Raw genomic sequence first — 10,984 nt, 5'->3', positions numbered from 1 at the left:
TCCCAGGTTCAAGTGATTCTCCTGTTTCAGCCTCCTGAGTAGCTGGGATTACAGGCATCCACCACCATGTTTGGCTAATTTTGTATTTTTTACTAGAGACAGGGTTTTTCCATGTTGGTCAGGCTGGTCTCGAACTCCTGACCTAAGGTGATCCGCCCACCTCTGCCTCCCAAAGTGCTGGAATTACAGGCATGAACCACTATGCCCAGCCCAAAAAAGGAATTTTTTCATAAAAATTTTATGAGAACATGCAATGGGGGTTTTTAACTGTTGTGCTTTTATATTTTTTATTTTTTGTAGAAACAGGGTCTTGCTACGTTCCCAGGTTGGTCTTGAACTTCTGGCCTCAAATAATCTTCCTACCTTGGCCTCCCCAAGTGTTGGGATTATAGGCATGAGCCACTGCAACTGGCCTATTGTTATTTTTAAATTTATTTAATATGTTCATGCATAAAACATCTTTCAGTTTTAATTTCTAGTGTAGTAAATTTTGGTAAATATAACCCAAATAAACACAAGCTCATTCAGTCCTCGGTAATTTTAAGTGTGTAAATATAACTTATTATTTATTTATTTATTTATTTATTTATTGAGATGGAGTTTCACTCTGTCACCCAGGCTGAAGTGCAATGGCACAATCTCAGCTCACTGCAACCTCAGCCTCCCAAGTTCAAGCGATTCTCCTGCCTCAGCCTCCTGAGTATCTGGGATTACAAGTGCGTGCCACCATGCCCGGGCTAATTTTTGTATTTTTAGTAGTGATGGGGTTTTGCCATGTTGGTCAAGCTGGTCTCGAACTTCTGACCTTGTGATCCACCCACCTCAGGCTCCCAAAGTGCTGTGATTACAGGTGTGAGCCACCAAGCCGAGTAATATAACTTATATATTTTTAATTGTGTTAAGGGACTAAAAGACCAAAAATTTTGAGTACCACTTAACCTAGTTCATTGTCAATCTTTGTAAATGCATGTGTGCTTGTCTAGTTATTGGAGATGGTGTTCTATATATGTCTACTAGCTCAAGCTTGCCAAGTGTGTTCTCATCATCTATACCTTTTTTTTTTTTTTTTTTTCTTCGAGGTGGAGTCTTGCTCTGTTACCCAGGTTGGAGTGCAATGGTGTGATCTCAGCTCACTATGACCTCTGCCTCCCAGGTTCAAGTGATTCTCCTGCCTCAGGCTCCTGAGTAGCTGGGATTACAGGTGCACACCATCACACCCGCTAATTTTTGTATTTTTTGTAGTGATGGGTTTTTGCCATGTTGGCCAGGCTGGTCTTGAACTCCTAACCTCAGGTGATCTGCCTGCCTTGGCCTCCCGAAGTGCTTGGATTACAGGTGTGAGCCACTGCGCCTGGCCTTCATCATCTATATCTTTACTAATTTTTTTGACTTCCTGACCTATCAATAATTTGGGGATGTGAATTGAAATTTCCCACTTTGATGGTTGGTTTGTCAAATTTTCTCTGTAATTTTTTCAATTTTTACTTTACATATATATTTTATGTAATTTTTATTTATTTTATTTTTTAAAATGTTTTTGAGATAGAGTCTCGCTCTGTTGCCCCAGGCTGGAGTGCAGTGGTGCGATCTTGGCTCACTGCAACCTCTGCCTCCTGGGTTCAAGTGATTCTCCTGCCTCAGTCTCCCAAATAGCTGGGATTACAGGCATGCTATGCTCTACCACAACTGACTAATTTTGTATTTTTAGTAGAGACAGGGTTCTGCCATGTTGACTAGGCTGGTCTCGAACTCCTGGCCTCAAGTGATCCAGCCCTCAAAAGTGCTGGAATTACAGGCGTGAGCCACCATGCCTTTACATGTTTTAAACATATTTGATTAAGCCAGATTATGTGGCTTACTCCCTGTAAACTAGGGCAATTTACTTATTCCCTCAGGACCTCATTTTTCTCACTTGTCATCTTCGGATAATAATAGTACTATCTTATAAAGTAGTTGTCAATAAATACTTGCTACCGGGTTTTTTTTTTTTTTTTTTAAGATGGGGTTTCACCATGATGGCCAGGCTGGTCTTAAACTCCTGACCTCAGGTGATCCACCCACCTCGGCCTCCCAAAGTGCTAGGATTACAGGCTTGAGCCACCACGCCCAGCCAATACTCTCTACTGTTATCTCCACTAGCAGTGTTTAGTGTAGGAGCAAAAAAGGACAACGATTGGATTCATAAAGTTGGGGTTTTGGCTCTGGGAGTTGGGGAAGAAAGATAAGTGGAAAAGAATATGAAGGAGGTTAGTGGGAGTATAGGTTGGATAGGAAGAGAAGTGAAACCTGAGCTGTAAGGAGCAGATGCAGTGGAAAGTTAGTGAGAGGCAGGAGATACCATGGGGAGTGGGACTGAGTAACCTGGAGAGACAATCACTAGGGCCCATGTGAGGTCCAATTCGAGGTCCAGGAATGAGGGGAGTGAACAAGTTATCCTCAAAGAACAGGGTGGTACCGGTATGAGAGACCAAAGTCTTCTATGCTGGCTTGACCAGTAGATAAACAAGGGGCGGTGCAGCAGCAGAATGACACAAATCTCCCCGCAGAAGGGATGAATTGAGAGCTGTGCTGGCAGCTGGGTGATGCCAGTCCTGCTTAGGCTATTGGGGCCCTGGGAGAACCCACCACCTTTCCTGGAGACAAAGGCAGGGGAGCCAGACCTTCTTCAGGGTAGCCAGCTTTCAGTCATGGCAAGAAACAGAGGAGTTTCCTGGGGGAGGGGTATCGACAGTGTTGGGGGTAGGTTTACTGTGCGAGCAGTGGGTCAGTGGGCCAGTGGGTCAATGGAGAGAAAACATAGGGACTTTTTATCTGGAGCAGTGGCTGAGGACGGGAAGGCTGGGAGGCGTGCTGGCATAGAATGGCCAAGACTCCAGATGATATTCTAGACAATATGGCTCAGCCTAGAGACCAAAGTTGCATTGCTTGCTTTTCTTTCCTTTTTTTTTTTTTCTTGATAGGGAGTCTTGTTCTATCCCCCCAGGCTGTAGTGTAGCGGTACAGTTTTGGTTCACTGCAACCACTGCTTCCCGAGTTCAAGGAATTCTCCTGCCTGAGACTCCCACGTAGCTGGGATTATAGGTCCCTGGCAAATTTTTGTATTTTTAGTAGAGATGGGATTTTACCACGTTGGCCAGGCTGGTCTTGAACTCCTGGCCTCAAGTGATCTGGCTGCCTTGGTCTTCCAAAGTACTGGGATTATAGGTGTCAGCCACTGTGCCTGGCTTTTCCCTCCTCATCTTAAGATCTGCTTCTAAGTATTGGTTTCTTTTATTTTTATTTTTGAGACAGAATCTCCCTCTGTCCCACAGGCTGGAGTGTAGCGACAAGATCTCGGCTCACTGCAACCTCCACCTCCAGGGCTAAAGCAATTCATGTGCCTCAGCCTCCCAAGTAGCTGCGGCCACAGGCTCGGGCCACCATGCTTGGCTAATTTTTTTGTAGTTTTAGTAGAGATGGGGTTTCATCATGTTGTCCAGGCTGGTCTCCAACTCCTGGCCTTGAGTGATCTGCCCACCTCAACCTCCCAAAGTGCTGGGACTACAGGTACGAGCCACCATGCCTGGCCTAATGTTGGTTTCTTTTTTCTTTTTCTTTTTGAGACGGAGTCTTGCTCTGTCTCCCAAGCTGGAGTGCAGTGATGCGATCTCGGCTCACTGCAACCTCCACCTCCCAGGTTCAAGTGATTCTTCTGCCTCAGCCTCCCAAGTAGTTGGGACTACAGGTGTGTGCCACCACGCCTGGCTAATTTTTGTATTTTTAGTAGAGATGGGGTTTCACCATATTGGTCAGACTGGTCTGGAACTCCAGACCTCTTGATTCACCCGTCTTGGCCTCCCAAAGTGCTAGGATTACAGGTGTGAGCCACTGCGCCCGGCCTGTTTCTTTTTTCTTTTTGAGATGGAGTGTTGTTCTGTCACCCAGGCTGGAGTGCAGTGGCACAATCTTGGCTCAGTGCAACCTCCATCTCCTGGGTTCAAGAGATTCTCCTGCCTCAGCCTCCTGAGTAGCTGGGACTACAGGCATGTGCCACCATGCCTGGCTAATTCGCCATGTTGGCCAGGTTGGTCTCAAATAAGCAATCCGCCCGCCTTGGCCTCCCAAAGTGCTGGGATTACGGATGTGAGCCACTGTGCCTGGCCAAGTGTTGGTTTCTTAATGGTTTTTGGCAAGGAGGGGTCATTACAGATAGGTCAAGGAGAAAGAGGACTTTCTAAATAACAGTGCTGCTCTGCTGAAGAATAGTCTGTCCCACAAGGTAGTGACTTCTTCATCATATATTGTTTGTTTTTAAAGAAGTGGGATGGACATCTGTCAGGGATGCCAGCTTTCAGTCATGGCAAGAAACAGAGGGGTTTCCTGGGGGAGGGGTGCAGACAGTGTTGGGGGTAGGGCTGGGCTGCAGAACTTCTAAAAATTATAACTAGGAAATATCTTAAATTTCAGCGTATAGTATTTGGCTATGACCCCCTCTAGTGGCCATTATGCAGAATTAACCATAATACTGTATAAATATTTCAGAACTGAATTCAAAATTTCAAACCTCAAGACTAGGGTTTGTGGCTTTTAGGGAATATCCAAAATTCCATGTGGATAATTCTGCATGAAATCCATCACAGTGTCTTGGCTTTTACTGTTTGAGTCACATTGATGATTTTTCTAAATTGGAGGCAGCTGCATCAGGAAGACGTCGTTGGCTGGTAGACTTCTGTACCAGGCACATAAAGTCTAGGAGAGCAAAACAAATCTGATTCCTGTCTTCATGATGTTTACATAAATAAACAGCCAATAAGAAAGTAGCAGACTCGGATTAACATTACGGCAGGAAATAAGCAGTGTGTGGTGACAGGGACTAAAGAGGCTGACCTACTTGCATAGGGTGTTCAGGGAAGGTTTCTTTGAAGAAATGACATTTAAATGAGAAGAAGAAGAATAATATTCCAGGCAGGGAAAACAATAAATGCAAAGGACCCGTGATAGGAACGGCTTGTCTAGGAGTGGATGGAAGACTGATATAATTGGAAAATGAAATTAGCAAATGGTATAAGACGAGGGCCAGATCATACCAGTTCTTTAAGGCCATGGGAAACCTCAAAAGCCATGGGAAATTCAGTTATAACTTTCATCCCATCTTAACAGATTGTATGTATGTATGTATGTATGCATGTATGCATGCATGTGAGATGGAATCTCACTCTATTGCCCAGGCTGGAGTGCTGTGGCATGATCTTGGCTCATTGTAACCTCTGCCTCCCAGGCTCAAGTGATTGATTCTCTTGCCTCAGCCTCCTGAGTAGCTGGGACTAATGGCGTGTGCCACCATGCCCGGCTTATTGTTGTATTTTCAGTAGTGATGGGGTTTTTACCATGTTGGCCATGGCTGGTCTTGAACTTCTGGCTTCAAGTGATCCACCTGCCTTGGCCTACTGAAGTGCTGGTATTACATGAGCCACCATGCCCAGCCTGTATTCATTTAAAAATTAATTTTATTGAAATTATCTTTACCCATACTTTGCTTATAAATGGAAGAAATATTTTTTAAAAAATTGAATTTGATTTCATATTAACTGATTTGATCTGTTGGTTTCTAAGACCATAGATTTCTGTTGTTCTAAACTTTCTTTCTAAACCAGCATTTGGTAGTGACAGGTTATTGAATTGGAAACCACAGATTCTTTGTTGAAAAACATAGAACATCGTTTTCTTGAAGACAACATCATCAAGGCACTGACCTCTTTCTAAGGAGGAACTAGAGAGAGTCTTCTCTTTTTGTGAAGACAGCTTCTGTGCTTGAACTACTTCATCCAAAAAGAGACTTACTAGAATTAGCCAAGCCCCAAAGTATGAGAGGTTTTCTGCAATGTGAGAAACTTAACATTGTTTTACTTTGTCATGCAATTTCAGAAGTAAGTTAAAATTTTAAAGCTCAATGCATATTAGTCAGCCTCTTTTGATCTAAGTATATCTTAATTTAGTAGCACTGTGAGAAATGAGGACGATGAATGCTAGACAAAGCCAACACTATCAAGTTTATAAAAAAAAAAAAAAAACATTCAGCATGATTTCAAGGTTGCATGGCATGCGTACAGCCAGTGGGCCCACTGGGCTACGTGCAGGCACACTGTGTGGTGGTGCCAAGGGGATCAACTTACCTACCTGTGCTGTGTGTCAGCACCCGACTGCTAGATGGTCTGACAGACTGATAGTGAAGTTGACTTTATCAGATAATGCAAGATATGTGCATATGTTCTTCTTCTTCTTCTTTTTTTTTAAGATGGAGTTTTGCTCTTGTTGCCCAGGCTGGCCTGCAATGACATGATCTTGGCTCACTGCAACCTCCATCTCCCGGTTCATGTGATTCTCCTGCCTCAGCCTCCTGAGTAGCTGAGATTGCAGGCATGTACCACCATGCCCAGCTAATTTTGTATCTTTAGTAGAGACAGGGTTTCTCCATGTTGGTCAAGCTGGTCTCGAACTCCTGACCTTAGGCAATCCATCTGCCTCAGCTGGGATTACAGGCATGAGCCACTGTGCCCAGCCCAGATATGTTAATTTCTCAGTCAGAAAGTACAGTACTGTCCTGTGGCACAAATGGGCAATTGTAAGAATGGTACTTGTTGAGAAGGAGGAAAGGAAGAGGGAGAGAAGAGGCATCAGTGGGATTGAGTCTGGCATCGAAGGTGACGTGGCATGAAGAAAAGAACATTAGAATTGCCTACTGCCAATGCCACCCAACTGAAGTTGAAGATTCTGTTAGTATACATGCACTTAATGAGGCCAAGACTCAGCCAGCTACTCAGTCACCTATAGGGAGTGGGAGAAATAATTCTACAACTGGGTATCTTCAATGTCTAGCCAGGATTAAACTTAATTTGGTTGCAAATTAAATATTCTAAAAAGAAATTATTTAGCTGGCTGTGGTGGCATGCACCTGTAGTCCCAGCTGCTTGGGTGGCTGAGGTGAGAGGACTGAGCCCCAGAGTTCAAGGCTGCAGGTGAGCTATGATAAAGCCACTGCACTCCAACCCGGGTGACAGAGCAAGACCCCGCCTCAAAACAAAACAGAACAAAACAAAAAACCAAAAAAACAACATTAGTACAGCTTGGAGTATCCGAATCATCCATATAACACCTTTGTGAGCACTGCCATGTGATTTTAATGCCCAAGTTTGCACTTTTATATATGATCAAGATCATGCTAAGTGATGATAGTTAATTTTATTAGTTTCCATAAAGTGCACATTTAACACAAAAATTAAATTTAAGCGGGGTGTGGGGGTGTGCCCCTAGAGTCCCAGCTGCTGGGTAGGCTGAGGTGGGAGGGTCGTTTGAGCCCAAGAGTTCCAGACAAGCCTGGGCAACATCATGGGACCCTATGTGTTAAAAACAAAACAAAACAAAACAACAACAAAACAAATGGTGCTGGAACTGGTAGAGATTTATAGGTTAATAAAAAAAGGAACAAAAATATTAAAAAATAAGTAAATATAAAAATTTGCCTTTTGTTGTTCGTTCCAACTAAAACCATTCAGTCTTGCTCAGTCAGCTCATGCTGTGTTTGTCTCTGGGATACCATATGGCTGGACTGGCCATATTGTAAAGATTCTGTCAGTTAGCATATGCTCACTTAATGAGACCAAGACCCAGTCAGCTACTCGGAAGGCCTGTGGATCATGTTACCCACAACCCTCAACCTAGGTAATGAGCGCATGGTTAGAGCACCAGAGCCCCTAGATTCAGTCAATGTGCTGGCTAATCAAGCTGTTTCTTTTTTTGAGACGTAGTCTTCCTCTGCTGCCAGGCTGGAGCACGGTCTTGGCTCACTGCAACCTCCGCCTGCTGGGTTCAAGTGATCCTTCTGCCTCAGCCTCCCAAGTAGCTGGGACTACAGGCGCTTGCCACCATGCCCAGCTAATTTTTGTATTTTTGTTAGAGACGGGGTTTCCTCATGCTGGCCAGGATGGTCTCGATCTCTTAACCTCGTGATCCGCCTGCCTTGGCTTCCCAAAGTGCTGGGATTACAGGCGTGAGCCACCGCGCCTGGCCAAGCTGTTTTTATAGGTCAAGTTGAAAGTAAATGCTGAGCCTGGTGCGGTGGCTCACGCCTGTAATCCCAGCGCTTTGGGAGGACAAGGTGGGTGGAGTTGGAGATCAGCCTGGCCAACATGGTGAAATCCCATCTTTACTAAAGATACAAAAAATTACCCAGGCATGGTGGCATGCACCTGTAATCCCAGCTACTCTGGAGCCTGAGGCAGGAGAATCGCTTGAACCCAGGAGGCAGAGGTTGCAATGAACCGAGATTGCACCATTGCACTCCAGCCTGGGCAACAGGGTGAGACTCCATCTCAAGAAAAAAAAAAAAAAAAAAAAAAGAAAGTAAATGCTGGTAAAGTAGCAGACAGTTTGGAGGAGGGAGGCTACAATATCTAGGTCCTAAAGGTATTCTCTCTGCCAGGAATATTCCAGACCTACCAGTTCCCATGACTTCTACTTTCTCAACTGAAATGTCACATCCTCAAAAGGAAAAATTAAAGGATGCTATCCTTAAAAGGAAAACAAATGGAAATAAAAATACAGTTCTTGAAAGAGAAGTCAATAGCTGGGACAAACTCTAGATCAGAAGGGATTAGAATATTAGTAGATTGGAAAAAGAGAGCTGAGGAAATTTAAACATTTCTAAATTCGATCATTGAAAAAAGTCTAGAATTAAATAATATGCATCCTGAAATGAAAGTGCATCCCAAATACCAAGCAGAATATATGAAAGGAAGTCCACACACTGGCCACATTGTGACATTGCATCAGAGATAAATAGAAAAATCTTAGAAGTGATCAGAAGGGAGAAGAAGACCAATTATCTACAAAGGAATGACAACTACATTGACAGCTGGCTTCTCATCAACAGTGATAGATGCCAAAAGACAAAGATGTGAAATTATGAAAATATTTGTTGAGAAAAAAAATAACCACCAACCTAGAATTGTATGTCCTATTAAACTATCACTCCAAAATAAGTGTAAAACTTGCCACAGGCTCTCATTAGAGAGATGGTTAAGAATTTCCTCAAGGAGAAAAGTGCATCCAGAGGGAAAGCGTGGCATACAAACGCAAGCAACTGACTGACCAGAAGGCTAAGCACAGGTGCAGATGAAATGTATAAAGATATGTATTTATGTGGCTGAACAATCCCACATAAAACATATATTTGTATGTTTTAATCAAAAAGATAAAAATGATAACTCCCCTCAATAAAAAGATTACGGCTGGGTGCAGTGACTCATGCCTGTGATCCTAATACTCTGGGAGGTTGAGACAGGAGGATTGCCTGAGGCCAGAAGTTCCAGGTTACAATGAGCTGTGATTGTGCCGGTATGCTCCAGCCTGGTTGACAGAGTGAGACCCAGTCTCTTAAAAAACAGAAAAAAGATTGTGTGTGTGTTCAATGGATAGTTTATTCTAAGCCCTTTAAAATATTGTAGTCATTACCCTGCTTTAGCAATAATTAACATTTTGCCTACTTTTTTTTTTGAGATAGCATTTCATTCTTGTCACCCAGAATGGAGTCCAGTGGCTTGATCTTGGCTCACTGCAACGTCCGACTTCTGGATTCAAGCAATTCTCCTGCTTCAGCCTCCTGAGTAGCTAGGACTACAGGTGCCTGCCACCACGCCCAGCTAATGTTTTTTTATTTTTAGTAGAGACATGGTTTCACCATGTTAGCCAGGATGGTCTTGATCTCCTGACCTCAGGTGATTCACCCACCTCAGTCTCCCAAAGTGCTGGGATTACAGGCATGAGCCACTGCGCCTGGCCTTTATGTGCTTTGTATAATCAGGAAAAGGATACAAATAGGAAGTAATTTTAGAATTTGTGGGAAGGGGTAGGCACTCAGGTGCACAGTATGTTGCTCCATGTGCTTTAATATTTGTATCAGGTATTTTTTAAAAAGTTTTAAAAAGCAAACTGACAGGTCTTGCTTGCCTCAGGTATTGACGTAGGACTGTACTCCCATTTCATTGTTTAGAGATTGCTCCTTACTCTTGAATTCCTGGCTTGCCATTTTGATTCCCTAATTTACTTCCTTAATAGTAATGTTTTCAAGTGTTCTGCTTGTGAACAAATCTGAGAGTTACTCGCTAAAATTCAGAAGTTGAAATGTATCTTAAAGGCTAACAGGAATGCAGAAGTAGCACAAAGTGGGGCACTGAATGGAAAGCAATCCTTGCCAAAGATGATAAGATCAAGAGGTAAGAAGGAGAGAAGATGCTGCTCTGAGGCTTGGTCTAAGGAAGCATGAGTAGGAGCAGGGAGCCACATGATAATTAGACTCAGATATTGCAAGAGGAGTCTGAGAACTTCTCTGCCAAACTCAAGGCTTATGCAGATGCCTAGGACATAGACAACATACGTCCAGGACAAAAAAAAAAAAAAAAAAAAAAGGCCGGGCATGGTGGCTTATGCCTGTAATCTTAGCACTTTGGGAGGCTGAGGCGGGAGGATACCTTGAGCTCAGGAGTTTGCAACCACCCTGAACAACATAGTGAGAACTTTCTCTCTCTCTCTTTCCCCCCCCCACCTCTCTCTTTCTCTTTCTCTCACTCACACACATGAGCTATTGGGGATCAAAACAGCTTATAGACTTTGCTTCCAGCTACTCATGGAAAAATTGATCAATCCTCTGCAAGTAATACATATCAAACAAGAGTGCATTTATGTATATTTACCATAATCAGCTGGGGCTAAGTAAAACGGAGTGTGAGATATAAAGTCAGACATTCTTATTGATTTCTACTTTGTCATAGTTACATGGCTGTGTCAAGTCATATCCTTTCTTTAGCTCTACTATTTGTAAGATGAGTATGATAAAAAAAAATCAACCTACCACCTTCGCAGGGCTATAGTAAGAGTACTGTGAACTAGTAAAGAGCATGGGCTCTGGAATTAGGTAGGTATGAGCTCAAGTCTTTTTTTTTTTTTTTTT

This window comes from Cebus imitator, unplaced genomic scaffold (assembly GCF_001604975.1).
Source record: "Cebus imitator isolate Cc_AM_T3 unplaced genomic scaffold, Cebus_imitator-1.0 Scaffold175, whole genome shotgun sequence".
Classification (NCBI taxonomy): Eukaryota; Metazoa; Chordata; class Mammalia; order Primates; family Cebidae; genus Cebus; species Cebus imitator.
This window is presented reverse-complemented; position numbering follows the sequence as displayed.